Source organism: Macaca nemestrina, chromosome 10, assembly GCF_043159975.1.
Source record: "Macaca nemestrina isolate mMacNem1 chromosome 10, mMacNem.hap1, whole genome shotgun sequence".
In the NCBI taxonomy this organism is placed as follows: domain Eukaryota; kingdom Metazoa; phylum Chordata; class Mammalia; order Primates; family Cercopithecidae; genus Macaca; species Macaca nemestrina.
Window position 1 is genome coordinate 17,375,703 of NC_092134.1, and position 22,402 is coordinate 17,398,104.

General features: G+C 43.7%; 1 non-coding gene across 1 annotated transcript; it reads left to right on the forward strand.

The window, feature by feature from the left end:
* The first annotated feature begins 7,807 nt into the window (after nucleotides 1–7,807).
* LOC112429139 (small nucleolar RNA SNORD56) lies at nucleotides 7,808–7,878 on the forward strand. Its single transcript, XR_003021276.1, has one exon. It is a non-coding gene; the product is annotated as a small nucleolar RNA SNORD56 (small nucleolar RNA).
* Nucleotides 7,879–22,402: the final 14,524 nt, after the last annotated feature.

Sequence of the window (22,402 nt, forward strand, 5' to 3'; positions counted from 1 at the left end):
TGGGGGACACATGAACCCACTAGATAGCTTCACAGTCAAGATATAGAATAATTTTATCACCACCCCCAGGTCCATTCTGTTTCTCTTTCAATGAAAAAAAGTCAAAATGAAGCCATATCTATCAATATAGTCTTACCAATCAAAATCTACCAATGTAGATATTGGTAAAATATATGTAACATAAAACTTAACATGTTAAGTGTACAATTCAGTGGCATTAAGTACATTTTTGATGTTATGTATCCATCACTACTTACTGTTTTATAACCTGCCTCACCCATGTAATGATGGATTATATGCACTTTTTACATGTCAATAAATTCAGATCAAAGTGCTCCATTATTTAAAATAAATGTATATTTTAGATGTGAGTTTCTTAAAGGACCAGCACCTATTACACTACAGTCTTACCCTCAAGGCCTAGCCTAATGCCTAGCATGTCATAGGTGCCTGATAAATGTTTATTGAGTGAATAAATGAAGGAATGACTTTCTGGTGAGATACAATGATGCTGCCTGTGCCCACAGCAGGCCTGGGCTCTTAGAGTTTCCAAGGCTTTTGCCCTTTTTAGGTGTGATCTGCATTATCCAGTCACCCATTTTTCCAAGAGAGGTTGCTCTCTTTGCCTTCTCTGAAAACCTCCAGTGACTTTGAAGCAACTGCCTGGAGGGTCAGAGGTGTGTTTCTCCCCACTTGGGACTCTCCCCGCTAAGGGTTTTCATTTCAGAGGGGGCTAAGCCAACTCTCTCCAGGTTTTATAAGCTGATAGAACAGGGCTGTCAAATGCTTTTTATGGGAGAAGAAACAGGAAGATGGTTTGTTTTGCAGACAGCGGGTTATTGGGTAATTACATTTTTATAGAACTGCTGTGGGACAAGTCACGGCCCTGCTGTCTCCTTTGATGCTAAAAGGCAGACGGCCCCATAAAGATCAGAACAAGGGAAGGTGAAAGGGGTCAGGGACAGAGCTGCCCCTTGGGGGTCAGCTTCTGCCTGGAAGCATCCCCCCGCACCCCACCACCAGGTGCCCCTTTGGGAAATGCCCTCCTTCCCTTGCCATGTGTTTTGGTTAGAGTCACATTCATGCCAACCTCTTCTACCTGTTTCTCTGCATACAGAGAAAAGGAGAGACAGAAAAAAGGCATTAACTAATAGGACCACCCTCGAGGGAGCCATTGTCATTCATTCATTCACTCTTTTACTTCCCCCTTCACTCATGCAGTCACTATGTTACTCACTTATTCACTCATTCATTCAATAACTCACTCATTCACTCACCCGTTCATTTATTCATTTGCTCATTCATTCACTTGCTCATTTATTCATCCCTCACTCATGCATGCATTCAAGTGTTTGGATACTTAACTAGGAGACTGAAGTATACTGATATATTTTTCCCAAAAGTCCATTTGTTCATTAATTCAAAACATCTTCATTGAGGGACTACGATGTGTCATGCATTGTGGCTATAGTGTAAGGTACAACCGAAGCAGTGGAGAAGAGATGCAATAAACTATTGCACCCATATAAAGTGTGCAATGCCAGCCATGATAAGCACTGAGCAATACACAATTTAGTGGTGGGAGGGTGGGTATGCGAGAGCCCATATGTAGCAGCTCAGCTGGTTGCTTAAGAGTGATCAGAGAAGGCTTCCCTGGTTGAGTTGAAATCTAGAAGATGGAGAAGAAGTTGCCCGGGCCAAGGGAAGCAAGGGATGATGGAGGTGGTGGAGTGTGTGGTAGTGAAAGAACATTCCAGGCAAAGAGAGAAAATCCCGCACAGCCTCTGTGGAAGGAGAAAGTATGAAGCTTTCAAGAAAGGGGAGCAGTGGTGCCGTGGTGCTCTAGCCAGTCTGGCTTTTGGAGGAAGCTCCATCCTAGATGCTTCACCCAGGGCTGTGATTGGGAAATCCCTTTTCAGATCTTCTTGTGGCTCCGTTTCAAAGATCACTTCCTTTTGCAGAAATAAAACATGTTGCTAGGCTACCATCTCAGCTCCAGCCCAAAACTCATGGGCACAAGTTGGAGGGGAGCCAGTGTGGTGGCCTGAAGAAGGTCTCTTCTTTCTTCATTTTTCTTTCTGCCCTGGAAAGTTCTAGAAAGCTGTGCACTGCTATTCCTTTTCCTGGGAGGTTTGGAATGAGGCTAAGGGCTGAGGATTACTGGTCCCATTTGGAGACAAGTGTTTCAAATCAAGCCTCCCCTCTTTTAAAGATGGCTGTCTTCTTCAGGGAGGTTCTGTTCCCCTACCCACACTCCCTGTGCTGATTTCCTGCTGTGCAGATAAGTACCTTAATAAATGATTATTTATTTTACTGGGCAGCCCCTTCCGTGCATGTTCAGTTTCCTGATGTGACCTCCAGCCAGAATCCCAAGGTGTCTTTCTTAAAGGGGCCAAGGAGATGCAGCCTTTTCTGGTTTTTATTCTTTTTATGGCTGTGAGCTGTGAGTTCTGCACAAGGCAGCTTTCCCCTGGGGAGGTTTCTTCCCTCCCAAAGTCTTCCCCTCATTCTGTTAGACACCAGCCTTCCAAAGACCCCCAAAGCTGCTACTTGGGACTGAGGGACCCCCAGCCCTGGCTGCCTGTACCCCTATCCTTGGGCTGCAGATGAAGGCAGCAGTGACCCCAGGAAAGGATGAGGGGTCAAACAGAACAGGGGATGAGGAAATATGGGAGAAGGAGTCAGCCCAGAGCATTTTGACTGGGCTTCTAAGAAATCCGTGTGTCCGAGGTGTCTTGGTGGTAAGCAGAGCCCATTTCCCCTAACCAGGGTGGCAGCACCAGGTCAAAGGAACTCTGTGTGGGTCCCTGCTTGGATCATGCTCTGTCCCCACCACCAGGCCTTTGCTTATGCTGTGCTCATTGCCTGTAGTGACCGTGTCTCCTGCCTTTTGGGAGACCTAACATTTACCGAGGGCCAGCAAGGTGCTAGGCACTGTTCCAATTCTTGGGGATGCAGTGATGCACAAGACAGCCCATCCCTGCCCTCATCAAGCTTGCATTTAAGAGCAGGGCCGGTGGACCAGAAATGAATACACAGATCAACACACCGTGTGGTCTGTTGGGCGGCCATAAGTGCTGATGAGAAAGAAATCCAGTAGGACAAGGAGGGTGATGGGGAAAGTGGTCAGGGAAGGGTGGCTGGAGAGGTGACAGAGGAGCCAGGAAGTGTGTTCCTAAGAGAGGGAACAAAATGTTCTAAGGCCTGGAGGCAGTGCTGAGCTCTGTGTGTCTCCAGGCAGCTAGGAAGCCAGCTGGTGGAGGAGGAGTGAGCCAAAGGCTGAGAACAGAGAGAAAGTTGCTGGACAGCCAGGCCATGTGAAGTTCCATGGGCCATTTGCAGTGAAGATTTTGGATTTTATTGCAAAGTAAATGGGAGCCAATGGAAAGATCTGTACTGAAGAGTGACAGGATCTGACTTACATTTTAAAGCAATCACTAGTTGTAGTCATTGATACATATTCATTCATGTCATCTTCAGCATTTTAAGATGCAGTGCTTTCATTTGTTTCCATCTTATAGATGCCAAAGCTGAGGCACAGAAAGCCTAAGTAACTTGCTCAGGATGCCATTCAGCGAGTGAGGGGCAGAGCCGGGATTCTGTCTGAGCCCTCTAGTGGTTGAGCACCATGAGCTCCAGGAAGCCTCTTCTGCGTGCTCCAGAATTGGTGCATGAGGAGCCCCTATGAACTTCACCCTCCTGAGCCTCAGTTTTCTGTAAAATGGATATGATAGCAGCCACTCTTGCCTTACTTAATACACAGTGCTGTTGGCAAAACCAGATGAGATAAGCTGCAAAATAAATGACTATATACTATTAATTACATTGTTGTAAAACCCAGCTCCTATTTATCAAGCATCTGTGGGGAGGAAATTCCTGGTTATTGGGTCTCATTTAATCACCAAACCCCTCTGTGCTGTAGGTGCTATTGTGATTCCAGAGAACCTGGCACAGGGACAACAGTCAAGAAACTGGGAGTGAATTAATAGTGACGATCTCATTGGATTCTTTTCTTTTTGTCCCACGGAGACTTCCGGAGTTCTCTTGTTCCAGGTTCCTCATGTCTAATGAATAGAATAATAATATCTACTTTCTAAAGAGGTTGTGAGGGTATCCTGTAGACCAAATCCCTTCGTAGGAAGCAACTAATCAATTACTATTTTTTTTTTTTTTTTTTGCTTTCAGAAGCATTCTACACAAATAATACAAGCAAAGGATTTACATAGCACTAAATATTTTTAATGCAAATGATATACAATACTATCTTGCTCTTTTCACTTAACAATGTGCCTTGGAGATAATTGCATTATAATACATATAGACGACATTGTTCTTTTTTAACAGCTACATAGTATTCCATTGTATGGCTGTTTTATAATTTTGTCTTTTGCTATTGACCAGTGCTGCAATGAATATAATTGTATGTATACCTCCTGGCACACATATGAGGATATTGGTTGAGTAAATATCCTAAAGGAGAATTGCTGGGTCAAGTTACACATAAATTTAAATTTTTGATGGACATTGGCAAATTGCAAGTTACAGAGATCTTAGAAATTTATACCCTTCACCAGGAGTGAGTAAGAGTGGTCATGTGTCCAGAAACTTGCTAACATAGTGTATCTATTAGACTTAAAAAAATTCATACTGTGGGATCTTGATATACCTACTTTTTTTTGGTATGCTGTTTTTGACGTAACATTAAATTGCAAAAAAAGAGTTCAGTTTAAAGAAATATTTTTCAACAAAATAAATTTTAATAGTTATTATTAAATATTCCATTGTATAGATGTACCATAGTTTATTTGATTAGCTTTCTGTGGTCAGATAGTATTTTTAAAACTGATACGTTTGATAAATTTGACTGTTAAAACGAAGAATATTGCTTCTCAACAGACTCGTGAAAAGGTAGGAGACATTACAAACTAGAAGAAAATATTCACAACACATTTAGCTAACAAGGGAGAGTATTAATGAGCCATATGTAAAGAATTTCTAGAAATAAATAAGCAAAGCTCAATAACCAAATAGAAAAATGGGCAAATGACAAGAACAGACATTTCAAATGTAGAAACATATATGACTACTAACAAATGTATAAGGAGATGTGGAACATCCTTAATAATGAGGCAAAGTAAGACCAGAATGAGATATTATTTTGCACGAATTTGTTTGGTAAAAATTTTAACAAGGCCGGGCGCGGTGGCTTATGCTTGTAATCCCAGCACTTTGGGAGGCTGAGGCGGGCAGATCATGAGGTCAGGAGATTGAGACCATCTTGGCTAATATGGTGAAGTCCTGTCTCTACTAAAAATACAAATTAGCTGGGCATGGTGGCAGGCACCTGTAATCCCAGCTACTCGGGAGGCTGAGGCAGGGGAATGGCTTGAACCTGGGAGGTGGAGATTGCAGTGAGCTGAGATTGCGCCACTGAGCCACTGCACTCCAGCCTGGATGACAGAGTGAGACTCCATTTCAAAAATAAATAAATAAATAAATAAATAAATAAATAAAATAAATAATCTGACAAACTAAGGGTTACAAGGGATGTAGAGTTGCAGAGGGAATGCATATTGGTGCATCAATTTTGGAAAAAACAGTTTAGTGTTATAAACTCAATTGGAAAATTTATAATCCCATGACCTAGTAATTTTTCTTCTGGATATAACCTAAAAGGCCAACAAGCATATCAAAAAATACTCAACATTACTGATTATCAGAGAAAGCAAATTAAAATCACAATGAGATGTCATCTTACAGTAGTCTAAATTGCTATTATTAATTATCATTATTATTGTTGAGACAGGGTCTCGCTCTGCAACCCAGGCTGGAGTGCAATGGTATGATCACAGCTCACTGCAGCCTTGATATTTTGGGCTTAAGCGATCCTCTCACTTCAGCCTCCTGAGTAGCTAGGACTGCAGGTGTGAGCCACCATGTGCTGCTAATATTTTTGATTTTTAGTATGGCCAAGGTCTTGCTATGTTGCCTAGGCTGGTCTCAAACTCCTGAACTCAAGTGATCCTCCCACCTCGGCCTCCCAAAGTGCTGGGATTACAGGCTTGAGCCACTGCACTGACTTTTTGTCTATTAACAAAAAGTCACCAAATAACAGATGCCCTTTGTGAGACGTCACCAAACTGCTTTCCACAGTGGCTGAACTCAGTTACACTCCCATGAGCAGTGTGTAAGTGCTTTTCTCCCCAACCTTGCCAGCATCTGGTTGTTTTTTTTTTTTTTTTTTTTTTGACATTTTAATAATGGCCATTCTGACTAATGTGAGATGGTATCTCATTGTGGTTTTGATTGGTATTTCTCAGCAGTCCCACTATTGGGTATATACCCAAAGGAATGTAAATCTTTCTACCATAAAGACGTGCACATGTATGTTCATCGCAGCACTATTCACAATGGCAAAGATACAGAATCAACCTAAATGCCCACCAATGGTAGACTGGATTTAAAAAATGTACATATACACTATGGAATACTATGCAGCCATAGAATAGAATAGAATGAGATCATGTCATTTGCAGCAACATGGATGGAGCTGGAAACCATTATCCTAAGCAAACTAACACAGGAACAGAAAACCAAATACTGTATGCTCTCACTTATAAGTTGGGAGCTAACCTTTGAGTATATATGCACACAAAGAAGGACACAATAGACCCTGAGGCCTACTTGAGGGTGGAGGGAGAGGACCAAAAAACTACCTGTCAAGTACTATGCTTATTACCTGGGTGACAAAATAATCTGTACACAAAACCCCTATGACACACAATTTACCTATATAACAAACCTGCACATGTGCCTCTGAACCTAAAATGAAAGTTAAGAAAAAAAAAAAAGTAAATCAGAAAAATAGAAAACAACAAAAAATAAAACAGAGTGGAAAAGGCAACAATATGGTGAACTTCGATACAGCTGGCAGTGTTTGCACCTGTCCTGCCTCTACCCTCATGCTCACAATCTTCAGTGCCCACCAGCTGGAGTGCATCTTGCCATCTCCATTGCAGGCTGGAAGCCCTGGGGAATTGACATTCCTTTGGAAGAGTTCTCAATCTTTGAATGACAGGAGTTGGTAAACCCCAGCTGCCTCACTGCCTGGGTGAGATAACTCTGAAGTATGTATATGTACACCCTGAGGTTCCCCAGAGAGGTTAAGCTCCAGTTGTCCTCAGTGGTGGTTGGTTTGATAATGCACTTAAAAAAAATCATTTCAATGGTTTTTGGGGTAAGGTGGTTTTTTGGTTACATGGTTAAGTTCTTTAGTGGTGATTTCCGAGATTTTAGTGTACCTGTCACCCGAGCAGTGTACTACCCCCTCCCAACCTTCCCCCCACGAGTCCCCAAAGTCCATTATATAATTCTTATGCCTTTGCACTTTTATAAAAAAAGAGATGAAACACACGTAACACAAATTAATCATTTAAAAAGGAACAATTCAGTGGCAATGTTGTGCAACCACCACTTCTTTCTAGTTCCAAAACATTTTCCTTATCCTAAAAGGAAACCCATGTTCATGAAGCTGCTGCTTCTCATGTGCTGTGCTTTTGTTGACTGTCTTTCCTTCCCTGCCTCATTTCTCTACCTCCATCCCAAATAATTTGTACTTGAATCCTTGTCCTCAGTCAGCTTTTGGGAGAAGCCAAATGAAGGCACTTGGGAATGTCATATTAGGTAAGAGGAAGAAAAAATTCCAAGAAGTTACATGCAAGTTGATACTCATTTGTTAAAAACTAAAATAAAAACATACTTTTAGGAACACACATCAGATGCAAAAAGAGTGTAAAAATGCAAGCAACCACAATGATGGCAATATTTTTCATCAACAGAAATTAACCTCGTGAGTTTTGATATTTAGGGTATAAGTGAAAAGAAAAATGCAAGCAAGGCATTGATGACTGTGAGATTCGGGAAGGTGGTACATGAGGTAAGAGGCGTAGGAAGATGGGCTTGGGAGATCACAGGGTTGGATGTGAGTTGTTGACAGGGTCCTAGGTTTTGTTGTTGATGGTGAGTTTCTATAAGCTAATGATATTCTTAAAAATGACTAATAAAATTATTAAATAAAAGCATAGATCAGAGATAATGCATCATACCAAATATTATAATGAGCCCAATCTGTGCAAACAAGCAAAACTGACATCAGTGGAATTCATATTAAGAGAGGACAGCATTTAAATTTTCCAAGTTCTGTGTGGTAGGCTGAAGAAAGAGTTTTAAAAAGCGTATTTTATGTTGCTTTTACTTGAGAAAGGATTTAATACACTCTTCCTTTGTCTTCCCTAGAAGATCATTCGAAAGGTCATAACCTAAATGCCCATTTAGGTTATGACCTTTTGAATAGGGAGAAGTTATATTGATAATAGGGAGAAGTAGGGAGAAGTTATATTAATGAGCACTGTTCCTCATGGCCTATGATGCAGTCATTCAAAACATCAGATAAGACAGATGTGTCAATATACAGAGATATCCATGCTTCATTGATAAGTTAAAGAAGCAAGTTGAAGATATGTTTTACATGATCCTATCTTTGAAGACAATTTTTCTGTCATACAAAAGTGATATGTAATTTAATATATGTTGTATATATGTGTCAGTAACCATTTATATATGTACATGAGCATATATGATTGTATATTGGAAATAACTTACCCAGTATTGTTAACAATGTTTTTCTATGTGATAGAATTATGAAAAATTTCTTTCTTTTTTCTTTTTTTTTTTTGAGACGGAGTCTCGCTCTGTCGCCCAGGCTGGAGTGCAGTGGCTGGATCTTGGCTCACTGCAAGCTCCGCCTCCCAGGTTCATGCCATTCTCCTGCCTCAGCCTCCTGAGTAGCTGGGACTACAGGCGCCCGCCACCTTGCCCGGCTAATTTTTTGTATTTTTTTTAGTAGAGACGGAGTTTCACCGTGTTAGCCAGGATGGTCTTGATCTCCTGACCTCGTGATCTGCCCGTCTCGGCCTCCCAAAGTGCTGGGATTACAGGCTTGAGCCACCACGCCCTGCCGAAAAATTTCTTTTTTTTTTTTGAGGCAGAGTCTCGCTCTGTCACCCAGGCTGGAGTGCAGTGGTGGGATCTTGGCTCATTGCAAACTGCCTCCCGGGTTCAAGTGATTCTCCTGCCTCAGCCTCCCAAGTAGCTGGGACTACAGGCTGCATGCCAGCACACCCAGCTAATTTTTGTTTGTTTGTTTGTTTGTTTCTTTTTTGTATTTTTAGTAGAGACAGGGTTTCGCCATGTTGACCAGGCTGGTCTTGAACTCCTGACCTCAGGTGATCCACCCATCTCAACCTCCCAGAGTGCTGGGATTACAGGTGTGAGCCATTGTACCTGGCTGAAAAGTTTCTATTTTTTAAGTTATGCATTTCTATATGGGTTAAATATTTTTAATCAGAAAATCCAATAAAAATGAAGAATATAAAAAGTATGTATTAACTAGATGTAGTTCTGTAAATTCTTATATAGTTATTGTGTTGTTGTTGTTACTTTGTATAGCTACTCTGTTAGCGTTTGCAAAGTACATCTTCAACTAATTTCTCCTCCATCCATGAGTGTGGGTAAATCCACACTGTCTTTTAAATTATGTTGCTTTCATTTCACAGAGTCGTGTTTTATCACCAATGACTTTTCCTCCCCATTTTAAAAGCTCTTTGAAAATCTTTTTTCTCTTCCTGCTTGCTACTTTTTCCACTCTTCTGGCCAAGTCTATGTCCTGTGGTCTAAAGTTGCTCACACTGTTTTTTGTTAAGACCAGTTACTATGAAATATGATGTTCATCTGTGACATAGATAAATGTTAACATCATTGTTGGCCACTCTAATTTGATGACAGAGTTCTGGGAGATTCTGTAAGGTGAGAAACCTTCTGCCTCTGACATTTGAAAACCCAGAGAAGTAAGCAATTTTAGAAAATTGAAAACATGGATGACGACAACAAAAGAAAACAAAACTAAGCTCATTCCTTGAGTCGAGTGGTTCTTCTTCCTCATTATGTCTGGGCCGGAAAGATCTCTTCTTCACATGTTGCTTGGCAAATTGTTATCCTTCTGATCTAATTTGGAGACTAGGTCTTCTCCAGTGGCTGAAATGGTGAGGAAATGAGATGCAGCTGTATTTTGTTTCAGTTTTGTGTGTACTTGGGTACCTTTCTTGCAGTGGGTCATGAATTTTGGGCATCTTATAGAAAACTTGGGAGCCCTTGGTGCTGAAAAATATTGAGTTTCAGATAGAACGTGCTTTTAGAACTCCCAATTAGAGACTGCTGGGAATGCAAGTTTCTTGCTTTGTTTTGAAAGTTCTTTTTCCTTTAAACCATGCAAATGTTTTTTCAAAAACATTTCTTATTCTTGATGATGATGATTATTTTTTGCCTATAAATGGGAACAAAAATGATTTTATTTTTTCCACATAAAGAATAAAAGGAATGTATATCTTTCTTTGAAAATTTCTCCTAGTCCAATATTTTTTGACATCCTGTGAATTGTAACAGGATGATTGATTATAAGCAGCTGTAAATTCTTGGTCTACTTAGTGTGCATAAGTGTGCCTCATTCTGCAAGGTAATTTTTACAGTGTGGACACTCATGATACCACCTATGACATAGTCTTGCCAAAAATAAATTTACCCTGAATCAATTAAGTCTCTAATTCCAACTGCAATTTACAGAAACTACAGAGGACAGAGGAACATGTAACAATAGCACCATAAGGATGCATTACCAAATTCCAGACTGTCTTTGGTGATTAGAATAATGATTCCTCAAAGATGTCCACATCCTAATCCCTGTAATCTGTGACTATATTAGGTTATGTGGCAAGGGAGAATTAAGGTTGTAGGTGCAATTAATATTGCTAATGAACTGACCCTGAGAAGGGTGAGATTTCTCTTGGATTATCTGAATGAGTTCAGCATAGTCACAAGGATGCTTATAGATGAAAGAGGGAGGTAGTAGAGTCAATATCAGAGTGATGTCATGTGAGAAAGACTCAACTGCATTGCTGGCTTTGAAGGTGGAGGAAGGGGGCCGTGAATTACGTGGCCTCTAGAAGTTGGAAAAACAAGAAAATGGATCCTCCTCTGTAGCCTCCAGAAAAGAACACAGCTCTGCTGACATCTTGATTTTAGCCCCTTGACATCTGTGTCAAATTTCTGCTCTCCAGAGCTGTAAGATAATACATTTGCATTGCTTAAGCCATTAAGCTTGTGATCACTTGTTGCAGCAGAAATGGGAAACTAAAATATGACCTGTTTATTTCAACAAAGAAAATGCACATCTGAAATGGAGATTGTAGTTGATGCTGTCGGTGCCTCCCCATAGTTGGTACTGGAGGTCAGCCGCACACTGCTTTTGCACACACCAAGGCTTCCTGTGTCTCTGCCTGAGGGTAACTCTGGCTGCTGAACTGTGCTGGCTCTGTCCACAGGGCAGGCGGGAAGTGCTGAGAGTTCATGCCCCAGGAGCAACCTTCTACCAAGGTGGGATGGGAGTTGGTAAATAGAGGCTCCGATTCCCAAGCTGGACAGTGTCTCCAAGGTCCTAAGTCTCTGAGGATTTCACACCATCTGCCCCAAGTGGCTACTGTTTCTGAAGGTGCACCTTATTGGGTCATATTCCTTCTCTCTGGGTCATTTCTCTACTTCCTTACCATGTTTCCTGGAACTGCTTCCAAAATCAACTGTTTGCACCCAAATTCTTGTCTGCAGATATGCTTTTGGTGGAGCTCAAACTAAGACAGAGGGAAACCTATGGTTTTATAGAGACTTAAGAGACACAACAGTCTGTCACAATCTTTGGACCTTATTTGGATACTGCTACAAACAAACAAGCAAACAAACAAACAATACCTGAAAAGCGTTAATGACATTGATAAGATAACTAGAAATCTGAACACTGGATCAGACATTTGATTATATTAAGAAATGGTGGTAGGCCAGGCAAGGTGGCTCATAGTTGTAATCCTAACACTTTGGGTGGATGCTGAGGCAGGTGGATCACTTGAGGTCAGGAGTTCAAGACCAGCCTGGCTAACATGGCGAAACCCTGTCTCTACTAAAAATACAAAAATTAGCTGGAGATAGTGGTGGGCACCTATAATCCTTGCTAATTGGGAGGTTGGGGTAGGAGGATTACTTGACCCTGGGAGATGGGGGTTGCAGTGAGCTGAGATCACACCACTGCACTCCAGCTTGGGTGAAACTGTGTCTCAAAAAAAAAAAAAAAAAAAAGATGATTGTATCCCACTGCTGCCACCAATAAAAGAGGTGACTGTCAAATTTTGAAGTGGGATAATGCTATTGTGATTATGTTAAAACAAATGGTCTTTATTGTCAGACACATTCTGAAATATTCATAAATACATTGATAATTGGTACAATGTTTGGGATTTGCTTCAAAATAATGCAAGAGTTGAAGGAAGAGAGAGTGTAGCTGAAAGAATAGCCGTGAGCTGATAATTTTTGAAATTGGGAGATGAGTAGAAGAGGTTCATGACACTATTTATTCTACTTTTATATACATTAGACATTTCCACAATAAAAAGTGTAGAAATGCTCACTTATGTAACACATTGCATTTGAATCAGGTTGTGCGTGTACCATTGAGCAAGAGTAGTTTTTTTTTTTTTTTTTTTTTTTTGAGACGGAGTCTTGCTCTGTAGCCCAGGCTGGAGTGCAGTGGCCGGATCTCAGCTCACTGCAAGCTCCGCCTCCCGGGTTTACGCCATTCTCCTGCCTCAGCCTCCGGAGTAGCTGGGACTACAGGCGCCCGCCACCTCGCCCGGCTAGTTTTTTGTATTTTTAGTAGAGACGGGGTTTCACGGTGTTAGCCAGGATGGTCTCGATCTCCTGACCTCGTGATCCGCCTGTCTCGGCCTCCCAAAGTGCTGGGATTACAGGCTTGAGCCACCGCGCCCGGCTGCAAGAGTAGTTTTGACTACTCTTTGGGCTTTGGGGTGGACTTTGGGGTCAGATCAACCTGTATTCATGTCTGATCCTGGTTTATCTTGGATGGTCAGTTGTGTGTGGGGTTGGGACAATCCAGGGGACTGGAAAGTGGGGATGGAGGAGAGTCTCTGGGAAGGAGATAATTCCAAACAAAGGATGCTTCATGACTACAGATATGGAAGTGAAAACAGACAGGAAGAACAAAGCTTCAGGCTGGGAGATTGATTTTGAGGCTGCAAGGGTGTATTACTCTGGGCTTTCGAGAGAAATTGAACTAATAGCATGCGTGTGTGTGTGTGTGTGTATATTTACATAGTTATAACTAGTGTGGTTATTTATATATATTGTATAATATATATACACAAAATAGTTTGAGTTTGTGTACATATATACACACATATATGTGAGTTTGTGTATATATATGTGTATAGAGATACACACTGTGTGTGTGTGTATATATACACACACATATATTAATCCAGAGAGAGAGAGAGAGAGAGAGACTGAGACTGCTATTTGTTTTAAGAAATTGGCTTATGCAATTACGGAAGATGGCAAGCTGAAAATCTGCGAGCTAGGCAGGCAGGCTAGAGGCTGAGAGAAGAGCTGATGTTGCAGCTTGAGACTGAATGCAGTCCAGAGGCAGATTTCCCTCTTCCTCTGGGAACTTCAGTTTGTTTGTGTTTTTTTCCTCTTAATTCCTTCAACTGATTGGACAAGGCCCACCCACATTCTAGAGGTCAATCTGCTTTACTGTAAGTCTACTAATTTAAATGTTAATCTCATCTAAGAAAATACCTTCACAGCAACTTGACCAAATATCTGGGTACTGCAGCTTAGCCAAGTTGATGTGTAAAATTAACGGTCCCCAGGGGCCATTGTAGTATTCCAGAGAAGATGTAATAAGAGTTTAAACCAGTACATTGGCAGTGACAGTTAAGAGGAGGGGATAGTGGTGGCTCACATCTATAATTCCAGCACTTTGGGAGACCAAGGCAGGTGGATCTCCTGAGGTCAGGATTTTGAGACCAGCCTGGGTAACATGGTGAAAACCCATCTCTACTAAAAATGCAAAAGTCAGTCAGATGTGGTGGCACAGGCCTGTAGCCCCACCTACTTGGGAGGCTGAGCAGGAGAATCAATCACTTGAAACTGGGAGGCGGGGGTTGCAGTGAGCTGACATTGCGCCACTGCACTCCAGCCTGGGCGACAGAGTGAGACTCTGTCAAAAAAAAAAAAAAAAGCAAAAACAAACAAACAAAAAACAGGGGATAGATGTGAGTGCTTTTGAGGTGCTAGAGTTCACAGCACTAGGTGTGGGTAAATGAGTAGACCAAGTTTCTAATACGGTTGCTGGGGTAACATTTAGCAAGATGAGAAGAAAGAGGAGTCTAGGTTATTCCCAGGTGATGACTGAGCAGCTACTGTGTTCCTGGCGTGGAGGTGGTTCTTTGGGGGATGTGAGAGTGAGTAAGATGGACAAGGCGTCTTCTCCCCTGGAGCATGTGATCCTGCAGGACAGGCAGACATTGAACAGCCGTTATCAGTGAGCTGAGGGCTATGGGAAGAATGAATGCTGGGGGCGAAGGTATCATGGACAAAATGAACCAGGTCAAGAGGCTCAGGACTATCTCTCCCCAGGAAGTGATTTGTAAGCTGAGTTTAGAGGAATAAGCAGGAGTTTGGCTATGGGGAGGGGAAACAGCACTCCAATTAGAGGGAAGAACAGTGAGCAAAAGTTCAGAGGCTGGAAAGAGCAGAGAGAACTGAGAGCTCTTATTTTGTATAGGATATTTGCTTTGAGAAGCAAACAATCCTTCTTCTTCTTCTTTTCCCTTGTGTGCAAATGGCATGTTCCTATATTGATCTGACCTAAAGCAAGTTAGGTTTGTGTATTGAAAAGCATGCCACGTCATACAGCCTTCTTCAGGTTATTAAGAAAAGTTATCCTGTAAGGTTGAAATTCAGGATCTTCTAGGACTTTACTAACAGACTGACAAGCTTACAAATCAGTAACTGAACCCTAAGTGTATACAGGGATAATTGATTGAGAGGGTAGAGTTCAGCTGGAAGGAGATCCAGGTTCTAGTCCCCACTCGGCTGCTTCCTGGCTGTGTGCTTTTTTTTTTGTTGTTTTTTCTTTTTCTTTTTTGATATGTTGTCTTGCTCTGTTACCCAGGCTGGAGTGCAGTGGTGCAATCCCAGCTCACTCTGCCTCCCAGGTTCAAGCGACTCTCCTGCCTCAGCCTCCCAAGTAGCTGGGATTACAGGTGCCCACCACCATGCCTGGCTAATTTTTGTATTTTTAGCAGAGATGGGGTTTTTCCATGTTGGCCAGACCGGTCTTGAATTCCTGACCTCAAATGATCCACCTGCCGTGGCCTCCCAAAGTGCTGGGATTACAGGCGTGAGCCACCATGCCCAGCCTGTGTAGTCTTGAACAAGTTACTTCGCCTCTCTGGACCCTGATTTTTTGTGTCAGAAAAATTTGGGTATTGGACAAGATCATTTCTAGTTCTAGGATTTTTATGATTCTATGGGTTAGGGTGATGTGCAATAAGAAACAAATACATGACGTTCTCAGGTAATTCCTCAAACAGCAATATTTCTGTATTTGTTAAACATTGGCTGCAGGCAGACTCTGTTCCAGGTGCTGGGGATTTCATGGGAGTAAGAGAGACAAGATTCTGCCTTAAAGGAACTAATTGGGCCAGAGGTAAGAGACAGACAAGTGGCAGCAGATGTGCAAGCAGGACAATTGCAGATTGTGATAAAGGGAGATTGTGTAAAGATAACACACAGGATGATGTGAGAAGACTGTGTATGTGTGTGTGTGTGTGTGTGTGTTGGTGGAGAGTATCAGATAGGGCCAATCTGAGAAGCGACATGGAGCAGAAACTGAGTGATCACAGAGACTTAACCATTTAAAGAGCTGGAGAATGCCAGGTGGAAGGAATGGCAAGTGCGAAGGTCCTGAGGCAGCGTAGTTAGCCTGCTGGAGAACAGGGAAGGGGCACATTGTATCAAGAAAAATGAATGAAGGGGAACATGGCTGGAGATGAAGACCAAAAAGTAGCCATAGCCACACATAGCAGTCCTTGTAGCCTCAGTGAGTTGGATTTTATATTTTATTATTGTTAAAAATGTTTTCTCCTCTCAGCTCATACCTATATTTTTATTTTTATTTCTTTGAGACAGGGTCTCACTCTGTTGCCCAGGTTGGAGTGCAGTGGCATGATTACAATTCACTGCGGCCTTGACCTCCCGGGCCCAAGAAATCCTCCCACCTCAGCCTCCCAAATAGCTGAGACTGCAGGCATGCACCACCATGGCCAGCAAATTTTTTGTATGTTCTCGTAGAGATCGGGTTTTGCCATGATGCCCAGACTAGTCTGAAACTCAGGCAATCTGCCGGCCTCAGCTTCCTAAAGTACTGGAATTATATGCATGAGCCACTGCACCTGGCCAAAAGTTGGATTTGATTACCAAAAATGAGAATGCACTTACCTGGTGCCCCAGTCAATGGTGGCATTTAACTGAAATGAACTCATACTAGTCCCCCTGCCAAAAGATCCTCTTTCAGTGATCCCGTCTCGGTAAATAAGCCATTTATGTATTTTACAAATACATATGTGCCAGGCCCTGTTCTAGGTGCTGAGAATCCAGTGGCAAACAGTCAGTGGTCCCTGCTCTAATGGATATATAGGACAATAAGGGAGACAGGCAGTGACTAAGCGAACAAGTAAACAGGTAACATGCTCCGTGGAGATGAGAGTTATGGAGAAAGGTAAAGGAGGGTTGAGATGTGGACATCTTTGGAGGGCGGTTATTCTGACGGTCACACCCATTTGTGGGGGTGGGCATTGCTGATTTATGGTGGGAGGCCAGGAAAAGTGTCTTGGATAAAGAGACACTTGAGGCCGTGTGGGAAGGAGGGAGTGAGCCAGCGAACCGTGAGGATACCTGGGGAGACGGTTTCAGGGAGTGGAAGTGGCCAGTGCAAAGGCCCCGAGGCATCACTCAGGGAGGGAAAACAGAGGGAGACGAAGCCAGAGAGTTTATGGAGGGCCTTGTATGTCATGGTAGAACTTGGGCCTTGATCCTGAGAAAGATGGGGAACAAATAGAAGGTTGAGCAGAGGAGGAATGGGATCTCGGGTTCCACGGGATGCCACTGGCTTTGGGTGGAGAACAGATGGTGGAGGGACCAGGCTGGACACAGGGAGGCCCTGCAGGAGGCTTCTGTAACAGTGCAGGGAGAGGTGGCTTTGACAGGGCAGGTGGGTGATACCTGTCATTGCCCTTCTTAGTAACCTGGGCTGCTGTAACACATCACCACAAACTGGGTGGCTTAAAACAATGGAAATGTACTCTATCACGGTTTTGGAGGCTGGACGTCTAAAATGAAGGTGTTGGCAAAAACCCTAGGGAAGAATGCCCCCTTGCCTCTTGCAGCTTCTGTGGCTCCCGGCAATGCTTCGTGTTCCTCCACGTGTGGCTGCATCCCTCTAATCTCTGCCTCCATCTTCACATGGCTTGCTTCTCCACTGTGTGTGTCACTGTGCCCCCTCCTCTTCTAATAGAACACTGTCATTGGCTGAGGGTTCACCATGATGACTTTATTCTAGCTTGACTGATTACATCTGCAAAAACCTTTTCTCCAAATAAAGTCAAAATCAGAGGTCCTGGATGTTAGGATTTGGACATATCTTTCTGAGGGACAGAATTCAACCCATGACGTTGGCCAAGCCAGAGTCTTGCAACCCCTCCTGGAGCCATTCTTCTTCCCCTGCACTGCTCACACCAGCCAGCCCCAAGTGCTGCTGCCTGGGCCACAGCAACAGCCTCCTGTTCATTTCCTGTTCTCCACGCTGGCCTCCCCGCCCATCTTTTCCCAACCCAGCAGAAGAGCAGTCGCTTTAGGGTGAACATCTGATTGTGTCCTCTTGCTTGAAACCTTTCTGTGCATCCCCACTGCTCAGAGGAGAAAGCCCCCAAACCTTGCTTTAATCTTCAGAGCCTTGCCTGATTGGCCCTCTGTGGACTCACCAGGTCCATGCTGAGGCACCATCCCCTTCTTCCTCCATCCCAGTCCATCCTCTGAGAAGCCTTCCGTGGCTTTCCCCAATTTAGGTCATATCCTCTTTCTTTATGTATCAAAATCACAGTGAGATACTTAACCGTGTGAATATCTGTTTGATGTGTATCGCCCACTGGACTTTCAACTCTATGAGATCAGGGACTCTGTCTTGTTTATCCAGGTATCCCCAGAGCCCAGCACCTCACCTGGCACACAGTAGGTGCTCAGTAAATGCTTGAATGAATGAATGAGCATCCTGTACTTGGTAGTGTTCTCTGTGACTCATCGACTCTCAGCCGCATGAATGGGCATCATTGTTGCAGACTGATTAGTGCAGCATTTTGGACGAAGTTTTCCCATTTTATGGACTTGGAATACAATCACAGTTGCGTTATTAGTTATTCAATTATTTGTTCAATGATAATTTCCCCGGATAGAATGTAAATGTCACAAGGTCCTCTGTTCACCATTATTATCCCCAGCATGATGCCGGGGGCACATGGGACGTTATTGATGACAATGGGTAAATGGATGAATGAATGAATGAACCATGCCCAAATCTAGGCCCACAACATACATTTTTGCCCACACTCATCACTCATAGGCTCCATGTCCATCCCAGCCTCCCCTCTAGTATTATTTTCCTACTCCTGCTGTAAAAATGACCCCAAATATTATTATCTTGCAGCTCTGCAGGTCAGAAATGGGCCTCCCTGGGTGGGTTCTGCTCCTTCTGGAAACTCTAGGGAACAATCAATTTCCTTGCCTTTTCCAGCTTCTAGAGTCTCCCCACATTCCTTGATTCATAGCCTCTTTCATTTTCAAAGCCAGCGATGGCTGGTCGAGTCTCTCTGATATAATTTCACTCTGCCACTGATTCTCCTCTGCCTCACCCTTACTTGTTAGGACAGTTTTTTTTTTTTTTTTTTTTTTTTTTAGACAGCATTTTGCTCTGTCTACCAGGCTGGAATGCAGTGGTGTGATCATGGCTCACTGCAGCCTCAACCTCTCTGGCTCTAGTGATCCTCCCACCTCAGCCATTCTCCACCTCATCCTCCCAATTATAGTCCGGAGTAGCTGGGATTATATGCATGTGCCACCATGCCTGGCTAATTTTTTTTTTTCTTTTGTAGGGATGGAGTCTCACTATTTTGCCCAGGCTGGTCTGGAACTCCTGGGCTCAAGCAATCCTCCCACCTGGCCTTCTCTAAGTGCTGGGATTATAGGCAGGAGCCACCATGCCCAGCCCGCATGGACTCTTGTAATTACATTGGTCCCATTCAGATAATCCAGAGTCATCTCCCTATGTTAAGGTCAACTGATGAGCAGCCTCAGTTTCACCTCCTCCCTTAATACCCCCTTGCCCTGTCACCCAGCATATTTACAGGTTCTGGGGATTAGGATGTGGATATCTTTGGAGGGTGGTTATTCTGCCTGTCATACATCTTTAATTTTCTCACTGTTTGAAGAAAGCCTGCAGTCATGGTGTGTGCAGTGGGAAGAGAGAAGAGGGAAGGGGAAGGGCTCACCACATGTAGGGAGGACCTTTGTCAGTAGATCACACTTGAATGTGGGGTCATTGCCTAAAGCATTAGACTCAGCTTCAAGAGTCGATCTGTTTCTTGCTTTGCCAACCCAGAAATGGCTATCCCTTAAGGAGGACTGAATGTGTATGAATCAATGGCTGGGATTTGTTTTCCTACTGAGGGAGGCTGAGGTGGATGGATCGTGAGGTCAGGAGTTTGAGACCAGCCTGGCCAACATGGTGAAACCCTGTCTCTACTAAAAATACAAAAATTAGCTCAGTATGGTGGCTCACGCCTGTAATCCCAGCTACTCAGGAGGCTGAGACAGGAGAATCGTTTGAACCCTGGGAGGTGGAGGTTGCAGTGAGCTGAGATTACACCACTGCACTGCAGTCTGGGTGACAGGGTGAGACTCTATCATCTCAAAACAAACAAACAAACAAACAACAGTGTGCAAGACTACAATATGTTCCAAGAAGCAGCAACTGAACCTTGATGCAGGTCCGGTACTTGTATCAGGCAGGCATTTGGCAAACACCCAGCAATAGCCTGAGTGGAGCTACAGACACCCTTGGTCCAGCTTGAGGGCAGATCACCAAACTGGAACACGTCCCAGTAAGTCCTAACTAAAGATGCTCCCATCTGACTCACATACAGAGTATTTACTCAAGGAGTGTTTGCTGAACACCAGCTTAGCGCCAGGCACGCGGGCTCGGCGGTGGAGACATCATTCCCCCGGGCGGCTGTGCTGCCTGGGAGATAACTCACAGGCCATGTGCACAGCTTGGGAGCACAGGAAGTCCTTTTGTAGAACTTTCCACATTTTAGGAGTGAGGGATGATAGCAATGGGGCTTTGAAGCCCTCAGCCCTTAATAGGCAGAATCCTGCATGGTGTTTCCTTCACCTGAAGGCACCCCCAGCCTCACTTAGCAGTGCTGCAATTAACACAGTACCACTGTCAGAATAACCTCTAACCATAGCCCTGGCTACATCGCTCACCTCCTTGGGGGCTTCCCTCTACTTGTGGGATAAACCCAAGCTCCTTAGCTCTGACTGACAGGGTCCTCCCTGGCTGGGCACCCACCAACCCTCACTGCTATGCTCTGAATGTTTGTGCCCCATCCCTAATGTTGAAATCCTCACCTTCGAGGTGATGGTATTAGGAGGTGAAGCTTGGGGGAGGTGATTCAGTCACCGAGGTAGAGCCTTCTTGAATGGGACAAGTTTGCCTATGTAAAGGGACTCCAAGGAGGTGCCTTGTTCCTTCCACCATGTGAGGACACAGTGAGAAGGTGCCATGCACAAGCCAGAAGGCAGTCCCCACCAGACACCACATCTGCCTTCACCTTGGACTCCCCAGACTCCAGAATTGTGAGAAGTAAATTCTTTTAGCCGGGTATAGTGGCTCACACCTGTAATCCTTGTACTTGGGGAGGCCAAGGCGGGTGGATCAGCTGAGGTCAGGAGTTCAAGACCAGCCTGGCCAACATGCTAAAAAGCAGCCAGGCGTGATGGCTCATGCCTGTGGTCCCAGCTCCTTGGGAGGCTGAGGCAGGAGAATTGCTTGAACCCGGGAGGCAGAGGTTGCGGTGAGCCGAGATCACGCCACTGCACTCCAGCCTGGGTAACAGAGTGAGACTCGGTTTCAAAAATAAATAAATTCTTTTTCTTTAAAAGCCACTCAGTCCAATGTATTTTGTTATAGCAGCTTAAAAGGACTAAGATGGAAAATCTCTCTCAGCTTCATCCCTCTTTTCCATTTCTAGCAGCTAGAGTTCCTCTAATCTCCTCAAAGGCCGCATTTTGTCTCTCACTTCCTAACCCTCTCCTTGGCTAGTCCCCCTGCCTTGAGCACTGTTCCCTCCCTTCCTTGGCCTAGCCAACTCCAATCATCTTTAGGCTTCAGCATAAATCTCACCTCCTCCTGGAAGCCTTCCATGATACCTCCATGCTAGGTAGTCCTCCTGTGCCCTCCAGATGGCCCTGAGCTCTGTCTTTCCCAGAACTCATCACTTTGTATTATATCTGCCTCATCCCTGTGTGTCTCCCAGGAAGACTGGAGTCTCCTGAAGGTTGAAGCAGAGTCTGATTTGCTCTTGGTTGTGTCTGCAGTGACTGTATTCGTTTCCCAGAGCTGCAGTCATTAAGTATCAAAAACTGGGTAGCTTAAAACCACAGAAATTTATTCTCTTACAGTTCAGGAAGCCAGAAGTCCAAAACCAAGGTGTCAGCAGCATTCGTTTGTTTTGGGGAGCTCAGCCCCAGCTGTGACGTTCTTGGTGGTTTTTTTTTTTTTTTTTTTTTTTTTTTTGGCTTGCAACAGCATCACTCCAGTCTCTGCCTCTGTTTTCCCATAGTCTGTGCCCCATGCGCCTCTCTGTGTCTTCTTTTAAGGACAACAGTCATTGGACTTAGAGCCCACCCTAATCCAATATGACTTTATGTTAACTGGATTATATCTGCAAAGACACTATTTCCAAATAAGTCCACATTCGTAGGTGCTGAGGGTTAGGACTTGAACATATCTTTTCAGGAGATAATATTTAACTCCCAACACTGTCTGCTTCATCTGTTCATTGTAAATATTTGAGAAATGAATGACTGAACGCAGAAAGAAAAAAACAGGTTGCCTAGGAGTCCCTCTTTTTTGAGGAAATGTTGAATTTGTGTTGTCACGTAAAAGAGAGTGTGGAACAGGAAAAAGAAATGTACAAGAGAATTTAGATTAAAGCACGCATTCACACACACACACATACACACACACACACACACCCTTGCCAAGCACAGCTCTGGGCTGGACAGGGGAGTGGTGGCCCTGGGCGGGACGCTGGGCAGCCATTCT